Source organism: Solanum lycopersicum, chromosome 7, assembly GCF_036512215.1.
Source record: "Solanum lycopersicum chromosome 7, SLM_r2.1".
Classification (NCBI taxonomy): domain Eukaryota; kingdom Viridiplantae; phylum Streptophyta; class Magnoliopsida; order Solanales; family Solanaceae; genus Solanum; species Solanum lycopersicum.
The window spans coordinates 4,423,526-4,433,816 of NC_090806.1; the positions used below are offsets into that span (position 1 = coordinate 4,423,526).

General features: G+C 27.5%; 1 long non-coding RNA gene across 1 annotated transcript; it reads right to left on the reverse strand.

Moving 5' to 3' along the window:
* Positions 1 to 4,717: 4,717 nt before the first annotated feature.
* LOC138337116 (uncharacterized) lies at positions 4,718 to 5,598 on the reverse strand. The gene is made up of 2 exons (XR_011210534.1): positions 5,477 to 5,598; positions 4,718 to 4,862 (listed from the first exon to the last, which is right to left on the reverse strand). It is a non-coding gene; the product is annotated as an uncharacterized lncRNA (long non-coding RNA).
* Positions 5,599 to 10,291: the final 4,693 nt, after the last annotated feature.

Sequence of the window (10,291 nt, forward strand, 5' to 3'; positions counted from 1 at the left end):
ATGGAGAAATGACAACAACAATTGTATGTAAACATGTATAAAGTAAGTATACATTTTGATGACATAATTAAAATTATTCACACATATGTAGAAAAAAAAGATGAAATGGTAAACAATTTTTTGGTGTATTTGAATGTACAACAATTACATACACAATCTTTGACTTGTATTTCGAAGGTATTAAAAGTTAGATGTCAAGTTTTAAATCGATTAGTGTTCGTCATGAGTTATTTTACTTTATTGTATATATTTGAACTAGCCCATAAAAGTATTTGTTTTTAGCTCAAGAATGTCTCTTTTTTTAGATAATTGATACGATTCTTCAATTTTTTATTATTTTTAACCCAAAAATTGAAAGACTATACCGATTCTTGAAGTGCGAAATTGCAGTTGAAAAGTTTGACTAGAAATTATGGTAATATTTCATCAAAGAGCATGTGTTCTAGAGTTATAAAATTGGCCAATGTCAAAATAGATATTTGGGTTCGGTTTCAAGCAGTTATATTTTTATGTATATTAATGAAACGACCCGATATGTTGATTTTAAAAAAAAAATTATAATTATATGTATATATATTTTATATTGATTTTTTATTTATTAAAATTAATGGACCGAATCGATTGTCCCTCAAGTTAAATCAATCATGTCTATTGATTTCATGGATTGGACCCTAGCGAAATAGACAATCTACCAATTTGGTGTTGATTTTCCTTAAAAAATTGTTTCAATTCATTAATTTCAACTCAACTTTTAATAGTGCAAACACGATAAAATATCGGACAATTAAAATACAAATATGTTAAATTCCAAATATAAAATAGAAAAATGTTGGATGGGTAATTAAAAATGAAAACACTTGTTATTGTAAACATAAGCACATCTATAGAATAGGTAAATGATAAAGCTAACTTGAAAGTTAAGAGTTTGTGAGTGAATGAGATTAATTATTATGTGTCGTATAAGTCTTCTTCCTTTTCTTTTTTGTGTTTAGTCAAATGATAGATACAAAATAAAAAATGGAGGTCTACCTGATGCACAAAACGCTCACTCTAAAGACAGAAATTGTGAAAAATATTATAAAAACGATCAGTTATTCTAAAAAATGAAAATTAAAAATACCACTAAAATATTAAAAAGTAGATAACCATGATTGAACATATACAATAATCCTTTTTCAAACTTGAAAGATTAACTTAAAATTGAAGTGAACTTTAATTTACAATTTATAACCAAAGAAGTTCTTTTAAAAAATTAAAATAAAATTTGTATGCAAGTTTTAAATTTAAAAGAATGTGAAAATCCTTCAAAAGTATTACTATTAGTTTCCCCTCATCATTTTTTAAAAATTATTTCGAAATAATTTTCTTGAATCAAATATTTAGCATAAATATTTTTTTTCTATCTCACGAAGGTATGTTTATACATCGTCCTTTTTGAACTTTACTTGTAGAATTATTTTGAGTATATATGTTATTATCGTTAGACGATAACTTTTCCCTCAACTTATTTTTGGGATTTTCTTGAAGTAATGAGATACTTTCTCATAAATATTATGTAAGACCAAAGTAGAGCAAAATAATAAATACATGCTAAATAAGACCCTAAATAATAGAAGTAATACAAAGTTTTAACTTATAAATAACTCAACTTCCCTATATAGGATTAAGAATTGCCTAATTACTCAAATCATGACCTAACAAAAGTGTATAATTTCAAGTGACCTTTCTGATACTTGTCAATTCATTTGTGTTTTACTTGTTTAAGTATTTGACTAATGAAAAGGAATTTTAAAAAGTACTTTTCCTTCTACTAAGATATTTGTTCTCTTTGTTAAAATATTATTAAAATAAAAAATATTATTACTCTAATTTCAACTTCCAAGTCATGGCTGATAAAGTGAAAGTATAATGATAGTGCTAACTTAAGGGTGTGGAAGAGAAAAAATTAGAGTCCGAAGCTTAAAGAGTATAAAATATTAACAAAAAATTTAAAATGGTATATAAAATTTTATATTAACCAAAATGGCAAATCGCTGAAACAACGGCGATTTACTCCACCGGAAAAAATAAAATCGCTGCTACTACAGCGATTTTGCAAAATGTGATTTTTTTTTTTTAAAAAAAAGGTCAAATCGCTACCTAGACAGCGATTTTCAATTTTGTTTAAAAAAAAAATTTGAAAATCGCTGCCTAGGCAGATTTCAATTTTTCAAACAATTTTTTTTTTAAAAAAAATGAAAATTGCTGCCTAAAAAAATGAAAATCGCTGTAAGGTAGTGATTTGATTTTTTGTAAAAAAAAAATCACATTGCAAAATGGCTGCAGTAGTAGCCATTTTTTTTTCGGTGGAGTAAATCGTTGTTATTCCAGCGATTTTGTCGTTTTGGTTAATATAAAATTTTATATACCGTTTTGAAATTTTTGTAATATTTTATACCCTTTAGACTCCGAACTCGAAAAAATTAAGTTCAAACTATACAATTTTTGCTAGTTTAGCTCGTAATTATGTTCGGACACAATAATTTGTTAAATTACCATTCATATTACTTTTTGCTAGTTTAAGTCGTAATTATGTTTAGACACAATAATTTATCCATTTACGACTCATATCATTTTTTGTTAGATAGATATATGCATTTAACGGACTTATGTATATGTATCTCGAATATATGTGGGTTAATTTAGGTGTAATTTTTGTTTTAGATGTATTGTATTCTTTCATGATTCACATTTCTCTACGATACACTGTTTCTCTCGCTTACCTCTTTTCTATCTCACTTGTCGCTCTCTCTATGTATTTATATGGTAAAATGTGTTCGAATTTTACAAAATTTTATTTATTTATATATCTAGTACAAATTTCATGTATATGTGTATCCAAAAACAATTTCATTCAATGCATATATATATATATGATAATAATTTCATTTTATATATCCCATATAATAAAATAAATATATCTGATATCAAAGATGCATATACTTAATATCATCTATGTATCTGTTAAAATGATTGATAAATATACGTATTTAAAAAAAAATAAAAGTTTAATATGACATGGCATTCAACCAGGAGAATAGGAAGCTTTAATTACATAAGTCTTTAATTACATAAGTGTTTTCTTAAAAGAATAATAAGAATAATTAAATGATATTGTAATTTCAGAAGAAACAAAATATTTAATAAGCAATTTCCCAAAACTATTCAGAAAATTTACTTCTAATTAGGCAATTTTCCCAAAAATTAAATACTTCTCTTCATTTTGTAAAATGACAAAGATTATAGTATAATTCTTTTTTTCTTTTCAAAAGTAACCAAAGAATAGGATCGACTAATTAATTAACATGATTAAACGTTTAAGGAGCTCAAATCTTTTTTAAGAGTTACAATTATTGATTTTTATTACACCAGTATATTCATAAACTGGTTATTGGTTTAAATAATATAAAGAAATATAAGCAATGCTTATTGGGAAAAAAACAATCTCAAAGATTTGTTGAGTTCTTCGTTTTTTCTCTTTTGATTTATCACTCACTGTCCGTCGTTTTATGGGTCGGATAATTTGAATTTGCATAAAAAAGTCATATTTTGATTATTTTTAGCGTTTTCTATCAAAGGTGACTTTATATTCAGAATTTAAATTCAAGACTTTTGATTAAGAATGAATGAATTTTGGGGCTAACTCAATCCTCAAAGCTAACTTATGAGAGAATTATAGTTTAAGTTCATATAAGAAAATTATTCATCTCATTAATCATTAATCATCAATATGAGACTTTTTTTCATTTTTCAACACCCCATCTCACACTCAGGGTTGGACAATTCAATTTAGGGATCCATCATCGATGATTAATAAGATGAGTGGTTTTCATATATGAATTTGGACAATTTTCTTCTCATAAGCAACTAGTTTTGGGGGGTTGAGTTAGGCCCAAGATCCATTTCATTATAGAGAAAACTATCGAAATAGCAAATACAATAGACATAATAAGGTTCTATAGCTATAGTTTCAGTAATTACATTCTATAACTATAGTTGTTGTTATAGAAGTTGCAGTTTGTCTATTTCTATCCATTTGTATATTTCACTTGCGAATATACAAATTAGGCAACTATATACAAATTTTGTATTTATACATTTAGGAATTTTTCAGAACTCTGTTTGTATATTTCGCTTGCCAATATACAAACAAAGTAATTTATTATGATTTTTTCATAAATTATATACAAATAGCTAAGACAAGCATATACAAAATTTTAAATTTATACAATCAAAAACCGAATTATATAAATTCTTGGGTTATACAAATCATGTTGATTGTGCAGATTAGGTGATTTATACATATTAGGTGCATAACGAGAATTAAAAAAATTATAGCCGTAAATTATAATTTTCTTAAACTGCAGCTATAACAACTAATATAGGTTAAATGTTTGCTATTCTGCGTGATTTTCCTTTCATTATATTGTAATAGAGTCAAATTCGGTGTGGGCCGTAGAAAATCGAACAATCATGGCGTGGAAATATACCCCAATCCATAAATGGCACACTCCAAACTAAACAATACTGAGACCTCGAATAAAGAAAGGGTGATGAATTAGTGAGTTAGGCCTAAGACCTAACCTAACAGAGGTCTCGAATAAAGAAAGGGTGATGAAATAGTGAGTTAGGCTTAAGACCTGACCTAACAGAGCTGAAAAGATTTGTAAGAGAGAAAAAAGGCCAAGCACCAATCTTCACCATTCACAAGCCATCAATAGTAGGACAAGTCCACATGATTACTGATCCTCTCCACTTACAGAATTCAAATATTGAGGGGTCATACTTGCAAAGATGTTGCACAATCTTGTACAATAATGATCCTAGAAGAAAAATCCATAACCAAAGAGATAAAGTTGCATTCAAATTCCATCTCAAAATTATTATTTTTATCTTACGTATCAAACGATCTCTGAGTGAATAGTATTGTAGCTGAGGTCAAAAGGGGAATGGACCCTGACACAAATGTTGTATTGGGCAAGGATGTTTTCTTGTTGTGCCTTAAGGCTGGCATTGATGGGGGCATTCATCATGGCTTTAGTGCTTGTCCTTGATCAAGTTGAGAGACATCACTTTATAAAGAGTGTTGATATTGGCTAATTTCAAAATATAACATTTATGAGTTTTTGGCCTAACAGGACAAGAGCGAGTTGTTTTGATAGTAAATATCTCACATTTTCAGTTATAAGAATGTGAGTTCAAGTTTTAAGACATGCGCATCAAGCAAATGGACATAAGGTACATGACATGTTTAAATCACAAAATTATTAAAAGATATGTTAATTTTGTATACTTTAATTTAAAATCACAAGATACAAGTTATTATTTATTTTTTTCTTACCCTCCTTATTAAATCTAAACCAAAAAAAAATAAATTAAAATATATATAAGTAAATTTTATTCAGTGACCATAGGTGAAACTTAAGTCAGAAATTACCTAACATGTCAGAGAGGAAGATTGATCTTCTTGGTTTCATCAATGTCGTGAAGTCCTATTTGAATGCCATATTCATAAAAAGTAATTAAATTGAAGTGTCTTCATTTTCTTGACTAATGTTTTCTTACCTCAAATGAGTAAAATTGGTAGTTGATGTTAGGTATAAATTTAGGAAGATGGGTAGTTTTCTTGATTTTATCCATCTTTTGTAAAGTTACTCATTGAATTGTATTTATTACTTGGTCTATATGTTACTTCCTCCGATCAAAATTATTTGTCATGTTGCATTTTTCGAAAGTTAATTTGACTAATTTTTAAAGTTAAATTAGATCATATTAATTCGATATTTTAAACAAAAAAATATATATTTTAAAACTATATCAAAAGTACTATTCAATGCAATTTTTTGCATATTAATATGATGAAAAAAATACATTTTAAAATGTTAGTCAAAATTTTAATAGTTTGACTCTAAAAATAAAAATTATGATAAACAATTTCAGACGGAGAGAGTAATTCGTTACTACCCCAAAGAGTGATATTGCTAGTCTACTTTCATGTAAAAACTCATCTTTGATTTTAATGTTTAGTTTATATAGATGTAATAGATCACTACTTGACAATTATTTCCATTCACTACCACATATATATTTTTTGGTGACAATAAATATATACGTTAACGAAAATTATTAAAATTTTTATTGACATAAGTTAATTATCATTAGATTCAATATCGTTATAGGCTTTAGGAACATTTACAAAGAGTATTGATTATCGTTAAAAATATATATTTAGCAGCAATTAAGCTATTGACTTTAATTAACTGTCGATAAAAGATCATTTTTGACGGAGTGATCGTTCCTTTTATTTGTCACGATTTTTTTTAAAGCGTCGAAAAATATAAACTTTGACTAATATTTAAAATATATGTTTTCATCATATTGATATGACATTAGTATAATATATTAGCTTTAAATTGACTCTCAGAAAGCTCAATGTGACAACGAAAAAGGAACAAAAAGAATATACATACATACATACATACATACACATATCTTCTCTTTAATGTTAAATTTTTACCTTATTAATGAGTATTCGTTTTCTCATCTTGTAATCTCGTCCCGCATTTCTTCCCCTAACTCCAAATAAAATAAAAATAAAAATGGAATTGACAATATTGTACATGATGTGGGTAAGTGGGTGGGTTGAGGGATATTGGGAAACAAAAATATATATTGTACTGTTGTGGGACAAAATTATTATGAAAAAGATTAAAGTCCTTAAATATTTGGAGCTATCAGAAATTGCATCAACAGAAAAATCTTATTTAACTGACAACATTTGTTTTCATCATTCAATGAATAAAAAAGGGACAAAAATGTAGCTCAAGTTCATAAATAAAAATTATTTTTATATATGAACCTAAGTGTTGGGTAATATTATATGATTGAGAATTATTGCTAAGTAGAAATTACATTAAATTGAATAGTTGATAATTAATGTTTTCAAACAAGTGGAGTCATTACAATAAAAATGACTATTAACGATATTAATTCTTAATTTCCGTTAAATATATAGTTTAGCAACAACTGTCACTTTTTGTATATGTCCCTAAAGCCTTTAGCGACATTGATTCTAATGACACTTAACTAATGTCGGTAAAGACTTTAGCACTCTTTATTAGTGTCAATATTTAATGTTGCTAAAATTTGTTTTTGTTATAATGAGTTGTAACACAATTTTGTCGTTCGTCAATTTTAATATTCATATAAAAAGTAAGGAGATGTGTCACATTTAATTTGATTAGTCGCAATAGAGTTATTATAACAAGTATAAAATATAAATATAAATATTGGATATAAAAGAATGATGCACTATACTACCTAATAATGAAATTACATGATTATTCAATCAAATATGCTTTCAAAATAGTTGTTCAAAATGATCTTTATATGAAGCTTTACTTGGAAGTAGTAAATCATGCTAATGATCTTTCTTTAGACCTCAAAGTGTGAGGTACTTTACTACATAAGAGAGGTTTGACACAGCGGATAAAATAAAGAAAAACGACAGTTAAAAAATGGCATAATACATATATTAGACCTTAAATTTGGCTTTAAATTTTAACTTTGATCTCCAACTTTCATAACGCACAAACAAGCACTTTAATTATCCAACTTTTAAATAAATAAACACATGAGTCCTACATGACACAATACACGTATGACACCACGTTATACAAAAAATGACATGTAGGACATGCGTGTCTATTTATTCAACTTTATACAAATTTAAGTGTTTACTTGTGCATACTCAAAGTTGAAGGGCGTAAATGTGATTTGAAGCCAAGTTAAAGGGCATATTTATGTATTATGCCGTTAAGAAATTGTTGAAAAGTTTGACATTCTAACTTAAGATGAGGAATATGGTATCGATAAAACACGTGAAAGTGTGGATATATAAGTAAGTAGATATAATCAACTAATGACTTGTTTTAAAGTCGTCCAAGTTTATGTTCGATGCGGATAATATCACTAGTCATTTATAGAGTCAGAACCCGGAATTGAAGATAGAGGGGCACCACTAAGAATGACTGAAAGGTGAGGTTAGGGGTTGCCAAATGAGGTGGCAAAAATGAGTAGTTAATAAAGTCCGTTTTTAGAAAGGTTAATTGTTAAGAAAATATTAATTTTAAACGGAAAAAAAGGTACATATCACGAGATTCAAACCCACATTGTTGCGGTTCAAAGCAGAGACTTTGACTAGTGCACCTAGAGGGCTTTTGATAATACGGGTGCACCATTAAATATACTATCGTTTCATAGACTATATATATATATATATATATATATATATATATATATATATATATATATATATATAAAAGTTGTCGGATATATGTGCACCCTCACTGAATAAGGTGAATTCGTCTCTGCGACTCACTCATATGTCAGCCTTATAAATGTGAGTCAGAATTCATGAGTTTAGACAAATACTAATAAGATGTGGCAAATCTCAGAGCTGAATTTAGGCAAATCTCATGTAATGGTGCAAACCTAAATAAGGGCGTTGAGTGCATATATGGAGTATATGTGACACTCTAGCTTAAGATAAGAAGTCCCACATCATCAAAACACATGAAAAATATTGGGTATATAAGCAATTTCTTACCAACTTGTGACACGTTTTAAAGTTGTGTGAATCTAGGTCCAAAGCGAACAATGTCACTAGCGGACTGGCTGACCAGTACAAAAAGCTCAAAAAAAAAATCAAACCTAGATTGATATATTTGAAGTATTAGAAAAATGGTTTTGTAAATTAAAATTACACTAAAGTCCAATATCTTTAATAGTTCACTCTTAAAGTGAATTGCAAACTTGATCTTCAATTTTAGTCTCTAAACTTAAAGACAAAGAGTTGTCTCTTAACTACCCTCCAAACCATCAAATTACCATGTGAATATATCAAACAAAACAACACATGAAGGATCAAATTGTATTTATGGTCACTCAAAAGGGACCCAAATTGCTATTTATTACTTTCTTATAATATGTCCAAATCTCAAGTGGATCCTCAATGGTTCCACCATGTGACACACTTAACCAAAAAATAATTAAATTAGAATCCCATTTAACTTATGAATCTCAGTAATTTTGCTATAAACAGAATAAGATTTTTTTTAAAAAATCAATTCTAGTGCATTTTCATAACATCAAAACTTTACCTTAAATAGTATATTAGGTAATCCATAATAAATTTGAATCATTCTAATTGATCTTGACACATGATTAAAATAGAAATTAAATTTTTTTCATTAGAAATTAAAAAAAATCTTATTATAGTTTCTTAAGAGTTAATTTTTGTGAAAGGGCAAGAGATTCCCATACCCTAAAAACATACAACATGCCCCTTTTTTTCCCCTTTGAGACTTTGATTGCAACATTACAAGGGTGTCTATTTACTTTTTTTTTAAATTTTTTCTATGAAAATGACATGTATTTTATAAAGTAATTCTTTCCCCTCATATTTTTGGGTCCACCTAAAGAGTTGTTCTTGTGAAATTATCCTTTGCAAGGAAATGCTAAAGATCTTATTATTATTATTATTATTATATATTTAGATCTCTTTACACATAAAAATGAAATTAGTGTTTTGGAAATTTCAAAATTTAGTTTGAAGTTGTATTTCCAATTTGGAAAATAACTTATAACATGTTTGTTTGCATGCGACAAATTTAAAAGTGGTAATAAAATACAGTGGAATCACAAATAAAATATGAAGAAAAGAAGAATATTTTACTAATAGTGATGGTATAATTTTGTTTCTCTCATTGATTCTTCTTTATGAATTTTTCGTGAGTCAACGACTGTTAGTGACGTATATATTTCTCGAACATAGGAGGCTATATCTTGGTGTCTTTGTGAATATTCCATGAATTTACGAAATATTTGAGATGTCTTTTCAAAATAATATATTGCTTTGCTATAAGCATGAACTAGTGTTTACGATAGAATAGCCTCCAAGAATTCTAACGGAAATCGAATGAACATTGTAGCGATGAACACCTATTGCAGAGTCGCATAAATTTTCAATGTCTACAATATTTTCAACTTTCTTTTTAATTTTGAAGATACATTGAAGCATGAACATTATTCTACCGTAATCTTTACGATAAGTATGACGAAATACAACTCTACGTTCAACTCCAATTCAAACTCCATAAATTTGGTTCTATAATTTCTTTTACACAACATTAGTGTTGGGGTCCTATGGGGGTTATCTTGATGTGAAATATAATAGTATTTGTATCATAAA